The sequence below is a fragment of the Phragmites australis genome, chromosome 2, assembly GCF_958298935.1.
Source record: "Phragmites australis chromosome 2, lpPhrAust1.1, whole genome shotgun sequence".
In the NCBI taxonomy this organism is placed as follows: domain Eukaryota; kingdom Viridiplantae; phylum Streptophyta; class Magnoliopsida; order Poales; family Poaceae; genus Phragmites; species Phragmites australis.
In genome coordinates, this window is record NC_084922.1 from 14,111,580 (window position 1) to 14,119,362 (window position 7,783).

The following is a 7,783-nucleotide window of genomic DNA, read 5'->3' on the forward strand; positions in this document are numbered from 1 at the left end:
ATGGTCCTATTTATAGCCCATACTCGATCACTCCAGGCGTGGTTTACAAGTCCTACCCCTTTACCTGCTACATTCTTGGAATATCCGGGAGTATTATGGTACAAGTGAGCAAGTGAGCATATTTACATAATTACAACTCTGCCCCGAACGACCAAAGCGGGCCCTATTGTCCCGCCGTGATCTTCGTCTCCAAAGCTCCGTTGAAGTCTTCTCCGTTCCGTCGTCCGTCCGATGGCTTTCGGCCCCCGAGCGAAGGTCGGCTTCTACCTTTGCCCACCGCGATCACTCAGAACCACTGGCACGGACTTCATCCTTCGGTCGAAGGCTCGCCTTCGTCTTCGCCGGCACGGGAAATCGAGGCTACGGGCGCTTACACCCTTCAACCGATGGAACTTCGTAATCTTCGCCACCTTCAGATGAGGTCCCTGAAAAGAAATTGCAATGACAAGCATGCGATCTTTCCAGTAGACTTCGAGCTACCCTCCGAAGAGGGGGGGTGGGAGATCATCTCCAACAGTAGCCCCCTACTGGTAAGGTTTATCTTCGATGGGCCGAACCTGTAGTCTGTAAGATGTATCTCAACACCGTCCCCTTTGGCCTCTCGATGTCTAATGTGGTAGATACACTACGTTGAAATTGGTTTTTTTTTAGCATGTCCATGCGGCCCCTTGGTAACTGTATCGTTGATATGCATTTAATGTCCTCGATGTGTACCGAAGCATAATTTTTCTCATCGATTCAAGTTCCAATGCGCGCATTTTTAACCGTCGCCCCCCTTGCTATAAATATCTCCCCGCGGTCACTTGTTTTTACCACACCTTTACTGAAGCTTTCGCTCTCGTACGAAGCCTCTTACGGTCTTCTGAGTCTTTCTCGGACGAAGCCCCCTTTCAGCTCTTCGTGTAATTTCCTGTTTAAGGCATCCCCGTTGAACCAAATGGCACAAAAGGCCAGGTCTTCTCGTCCAAGGTGGATGACGAAGTGTTAGCTAGCCTTATGAAGGAGGGGTTGATTAACGATGTTTCCAAAGTTCGGCTCCCCGGCGAGCAGGAGACACCAGAGCCCACTAATGACGAAGCGGTTGTATTTGTTCATTATTTCTGAGCGGGTCTTCATCTACCATGCGATGATATGGTTATTAAAGTGCTGAAGTTATTTGAAGTTTATCTCCACCAGCTGACGCCCAATGCGATAGTAAGGATGGGGCTTTTCGCTTGAGTCGCTCAGTCAGAAGGAGTGAAGGCATCCGTGAAGGCCTTCGCTGCTGCTCATCGTCTTCATCACCAACCAAAACCGGTCTTCGCCCAGGGAGTCCAGAGCGAGGCTCATTACGGTTGTTTGAGCTTCGCGTACCACACTGGATTAACTACGCCTGTCGTCGTGTACAAGAACAAATGGCCGAGCGACTGGACTCAGTGGTGGTTCTACCACAAGGTGGATGCTGAAGAGTTTCTTGTGTCGAAATGTGAGGAGGTCAGGGGAAACTGCACGCCAGACGTGCGGTTGAAAGCATCCCAACAGACAGCTCTCGAGGCCTTCGCCAGGTGCACAAAGTATCTATCCACCCGTGACCTGGTAGAGAAATTTATAGCTGCTGGGGTTTGGCCCCTTAGCCGGGATTGGAGTATCCTGGAATTTGGGGAGAAAGGGCCCGAGGTGCTTTGCCGACCTCGTCCTCCTGTGCATGGCTTCACGGGTATACAATTATTTGTAAAACATCCATATATAATTTTTAACTTCAGCAGCATTTGCTTACGCGTATTGATCTTTTTGAGACTTGTCGATGTCCGAAGTTGAGGCCAGAGCTATAATGCTTGTTAGCAAATTTACACCGGGCGAAGCACAGTTATGCGCCGAACAAGGCCTCGTTCGAAGACTCAATCGAGTCTTGGAATACAGGGGCCTTTCTTACCGGGAAAGGCCGAAGGCTTGCGCAGTACTGCAGGGTACCGAAGATGGCTCTCCGGTAGAAGATGTCGGCGAAGAGGTTGTCGCTGGCCCTCTAAAGAAAAGGAAACAGTCCGAGCAATCACCGCAGGGTGGTCGAAAGAGGCCACGTGAAGTTGCCTCCGATGTTTCCCAAGAGGAAATGTCTCTGGAGGGTTCGGCCACGCTGCGCAACGTGCCCAGGCGGGAAACTCCAGAAGGCACCCAGGAGGCCCGGCCTCTGAAGTCATTGTTTTGCTCTCGCGTGGACCTCCCCACCCTGATTCTGAGTGACGACGAGGAGTTAACAAAGACAGGAACCATCCTCGAGGCTACCAACCAGGAAACCAAAATCGAAGGAGCTGAAAATATTGAAGTGGTAGCTTATTCTTCACTATCGTCGCCTCTGAGTTCCTCTTCCAGGACTGAGGCATTGATCCCAAGCGCACCACGCCGTGGTGGAAAAGGGTTGATGGTCTACGGTGGGCTACTTGATGCAAAGACCATAGCGCCCGAGGTGTTCAAGGCTTCTTCCTTCGAACCAAGCGCCGAGGAGGTCAATGACACAAAGAAGATTTTTAGTACCTTCGTCCTCCCCAAGCTTGAAATTTTGCTCGGTCGGAAGCCCATCAACGAACTTCTCGACGCTTCCGACTTGGCAATTGCGAAGGTATACCAGCATGTTCCATTATTATTGTTGTGTCCTTATGGTAATTGCTCATATCCATGTGACATCCCAGGCTCTCCTTATATCGCGGGCTCAGCGCAAGTAGGCAGAGTAATCTGAAGCCCGTGCCCGGAGCGCAGACGCACAAATTGACATGCTGCAGAAGCATGCCGAGAAAGCTGAAGGCCAGAAACACGAGTTCTCACGCTGAGCGAGGTAAGCTAAGTCATGCTTGGAACAGGTTGAGAAGGAACTCAGTGCCCTTCACTCGAAGAAGCAAGTGGCTGAAGAGGAGGTGAAATGTTTGCGCCAAAACCTACAATCCTCTGAGGAGCAAGTATGTAACCTACAGGCGCTTTGCGCCTCAGAGAGTGCTAAGGCACAGCAGCTGCAAGGCGAACTGAGCGAGGCGAAGGCTCTCTCCGAAGATGCTCTGAACGTGCTTGGGGAGCTCGAGCCGAAGGCTGTCACTGTGTGCGAAGCTATTAGCAATACCTTCGAAGGTATTGGTGCCTCAGCAACGCCCCCAACAATCGATCTTGTCAGGCTGGGCGGACTTATAGGTTGGATTAGTGAAACCAGCGGGAGCCTTCTCCCAGCCGCTCAGCTGTACAACGACTTCTGTGCGATGGTTGCTGCCCGGAGTCTTGTGCAGTCAATTGAAATGACAGGCTGCGACCATCATACCGCGCTTCAAAAGCTTACCTTCTGGTACCCGACGGACATGTCAACTTCGGTCGTCATGAGGGCATCGAAGACCACCACCCGATCGTTTACCACCAACTATTGGTGCAAACAAGGTCGCGAGCTCGCCCTCCGAGAGGCGGAGATGAACCAGCAGTGAGTACGTTGCCTCATATTGCTTGTTTTGTTGTCTTTTTGGTTGTACCATACATATTTCTTTTATGAAATATTTCTTTTGCAGGCAAAGGCGAGGGATGATCCCTCGTCTAAAGCTACAACCGCGGCAGCCGAAGATACCAGGAAGGTGGGATGATTCAGTGTGAAGCGTCCTTTTGTTTTGAGTTTTCCTTTTACGATGAGGCAATGTATTATACATTGGCAACGTAATATATTCTACATTTGTTATGAAATGTTCTTGACTTGTTGTGCTCCCTGTGCAGGTCCTCCCTTCGGACACTACGCAGGTAGCCAAAGAGGTTGTCCCCCTTATCATGATGAGGGACAATTTGTTTGTGTCTTGGTCTTGCTGGGAGTCTTTTCGCCGCCGTCATCCCGATGTTGAGCTTGAGCGGTATTGGCATGCGAAGTGTAAAGCATACGATGCTATGAATACTAGGACCAAAGCGTTTTGGAAGTCTTTTAGCCCTTCGACGCTAGTTAACCGCCGAGCTGAGCGCGACTTGCGCCGTACCGCACGCGGAGACGTCGGGGGTCCGGCTATGCTCCTTGAGCCGAAGATTGAGCCCGAAGATGACGACGAGCTTCCACGTCGCCGGCCGCAACATTGCTATTGCCATGGCCCCTCTTCGCAACTAGTTGAACACACCGGAGGCGAAGATGATCTTCGAGCGCCTCCGTCGACTTTGACTCATGTTGGGTCCCCATTGGCCCCAACCATGCATTTTTGTGCAAGTGAAGGCGTAGCTTTTTAGTTTGCTTTTAGTCAGTGGTATAAGGATTTTATTGATCCTGATGTTGACCGCTTTGCGGAATAAATTTTGCATTTACAGTATTACTTCTTTCCTTTTTTTTGGCACTTCGGCGGCATCGCTCTTGAAGTGACATTGGCGTTTCACGATATTTTCGGATGTTAGGAATGCCTTATCTCTCACTCGAGCGGGGTTATCTTCGGCAAATGATATTCTCGATTATTCATGTGGGGCGTCGCTTTGGCAATGATGTATTGAATAACGCCGTCCCCACCTATTTTTCGTCGTAGGTACCTGCGCCTGCCACAGAACAGCTTTTTCGAAAACGCCGTCCCCCCCCCCCCAATTTTTGGTCCCGGGTAACTTCGGCTGATAGAAATTTATTTTGTTGAACAGATGCTCTTAAGGCAGTTGTTTTAGGTTTCTTTTTTCCTTTGGTACGGGGACAGACACTCTTAGCCCCCAGCTTTAGCTCGAAGTGTGTCACCTTTTCTTAGGTCGAGCGACACTTCGGCTTCTCTTCCGAAGGTTTGTTTTTCCTTCGGTGCGGGGGCAGGTACTCTTAGCCCCTGACTTTGGCTCGAAGTGCGTCTCCTTTTCTTAGGTCGAGTGACACTTCGGCTTCTCTTCCAAAGGTTTGTTTTTCCTTCGGTGCGGGGGCAGGCACACTTAGCCCCCGACATTGGCTCGAAGTGCGCCGCCTTTTCTTAGGTCGAGCGACACTTCGGCTTCTCTTCCGAAGGTTTGTTTTTCCTTCGGTGCGGGGGCAGGCACTCTTAGCCCCTGACTTTGGCTCGAAGTGTGTCTCCTTTTCTTAGGTCGAGTGACACTTCGTCTTCTCTTCCAAAGGTTTGTTTTTCCTTCGGTGCGGGGGCAGGCACACTTAGCCCCCGACATTGGCTCGAAGTGCGCCGCCTTTTCTTAGGTCGAGCGACACTTCGGCTTCTCTTCCGAAGGTTTATTTTTCCTTCGGTGCGGGGGCAGGCACTCTTAGCCCCCGACTTTGGCTCGAAGTGCGTCTTATTTTCTTAGGTCGAGCTACACTTCGGCTTCTCTTCCGAAGGTTTGTTTTTCCTTCGATGAGGGGGCAGGCACTCTTAGCCCCCGACTTTGGCTCGAAGTGCGTCGCCTTTTCTTTGGTCGAGCTACACTTCAGCTTCTCTTCCGAAGGATTGTTTTTCCTTCATTGCGGGGGCAGGCACTCTTAGCCCCCGACTTTTGCTCGAAGTGCGTCGCCTTTTCTTAGGTCAAGCGACACTTCGGCTTATCTTATATATATATATATTGTTTCTTAAGGTCAAAAGTGTACGTCTTTTTTTGTTGACACTTTGCACCTCTATTTGCGGTCCACTTGCGGCCCTTCACTCGTCGATTGGTGCATCACCCCGCTCTTAGGCTGGCGCAGTTCGACGACGAGCTACCAATACTCGGAAGAAGCAATATTTTCTGGGGGTACTACTATATTGATGTTTACAAGGGTTCCTGCATCGTTAAAAACCTCACCCCCGAACGAAGGAGTCCCCCTGTGAGGAAAAGAGTGCAGTTCCCGTAAAATTTGATTACATGAAAGGAAAAATTGCATAAAAAAAATTACACAAGAGCCTTCGCCTTGGTCGCCATCGCTGTCATGTGTAGAACCTGTGAAGGTTGTCCGCATTCCAAGTATGTGGAAGCTCCTCCCCCTCCATATTAGCCAAATGATACGAGCTGGGTCTTAGCGACCTTTTGACTAAGAAAGGACCGTCCCATTTGCTCTGTAGCTTTCCCACTAATGATGTATTATCGAATCTTCATATCACCAAATCTCCAGGGACGAAGTTCTTTTCGGATATATTCTTGTCTCTCCATTTTCTTGTCTCCTGTTGATATCTGCCCAGATTTTTGGTGGCTTGCAATCTCATTTCCTCAAGGGCGTTCTTTGATGATGACTCTTCGCCTTGCCCTGGTTCATTCACAACCCTAAATGATTTGTTTTTGCATTCCTCTGGTGTCATTGCCTCTTCGCCTAAGAGGAGGTGAAAGGGCGTGAAACCGGTTGGTCTTGCTACCGTTGTTCTTAATGACCATAATACTTTAGGCAACTCTTTGACCCATTTCCCTTTTGCCAGTCCCTGCAGGCGCTTCGCGACACCAGCGAAGATGATGCCGTTCATTCTCTCGACGGCCCCATTAGACTGTGGGTGGTATACATATGCGAAAATCACTTTGATCCCCAGACCTTCGCAAAAGTGCCTGAATCCTGCACTATCAAATTGAGTGCCATTGTCTACTGTTACTTCACGCGGGACTCCGAAGCGACGTATGACATTCTGCCACAGGAATTTCTGTATATTTCTTGATGTTATGCTTATGAGTGGCATGGCCTCCACCCACTTGGAGAAGTACTCAACCACAACGATGGCATATCGCAAATTTCCTGGAGCGGTCGGCAGTTGGCCAACAATGTCAATTCCCCACCGTCTTAATGGCCAAACCGATGGATTTTGCTGTGTCTTCGCCGAAGGTCTGTTTGACCCCTTCGCCTAGAACTGACACTGTTGACAACTTCAGACTATGTGATCCGCATCATTGACCGTCGTCAGCCAATAGAAGCCATGTCTGTACTTTTCCAACTAAAGCTCGTGTACCCGTATGCAAACCATACAGTCCACTGTGAATTTCTTTTAGTAGATTATGTCCTTCTTCCTGGGATATGCATCGCAACAATGGTGCACAGACTCCGGCCTTGTACAGATTGTCTCCCACAATTTTGTAGTTTCTAGCTCTCTGGGCCATACGCTTTGCTTCAACATGATCCTCGGGCTTGTGGTGACCACGAAGATAAGCCAATATCAGCGAGCGCCAATCTTCGCTTTTGATCATAGCAACCGAACGTGATGGCTTCGAAGTGTCTTCGGCGGCTGGTTCAATCAGCTTTTGGTAGAAAACATCTGATGGCATAGGCAGGTTTTGCGCAGCAGCTTTGACTAGCTCATCTGTTTCGAAGTTATCATTTCTCGATATACTCTTGACTGTGAACCCCAGGAAGTACTTTTCCATTCTCCGTACTGTTGCTCTATACTTAACCAGTTCTGGATCTTTTGCCTGAAACGCCTTGTCAATTTGTCTTGCTATTACCTTTGAGTCTGTTTTAACAAGCACCCTTCGGGTGCCCAAAGCCTTCGCCTTGCGAAGTCCGAGGAGGACTGCTTCGTACTCCGTGGTATTGTTTGTAGACCGGAATTCTAATCTGGCGGCATATCTCAGCTTTGCGCCCGAAGGTGAGGATAATATTGCCGCCACGCCTGTTCCTATAGCTCCCCAAGCCTCATCGCAATATGCGGTCCAGACCGGTTCTGACGGTTCTTCTTTCGGGGCTTCGGTTAGCAGAGTCCATTCCGCTACGAAGTCTGCTAACGCTTGCGATTTCAACGATGTTCTTGCCACAAAAACAATCATGAATGGGGCGACTTCTGCGGCCCACTTTGCCATTCTTCCTATGGCTTCTTTGTTCTCAAACATGTCGCGAAGGGGAAAGGAAGTTGGTACTGTGATCTTGTGAGCTGTGAAGTAATGGCGAAGCTTGCGGGATGCCATG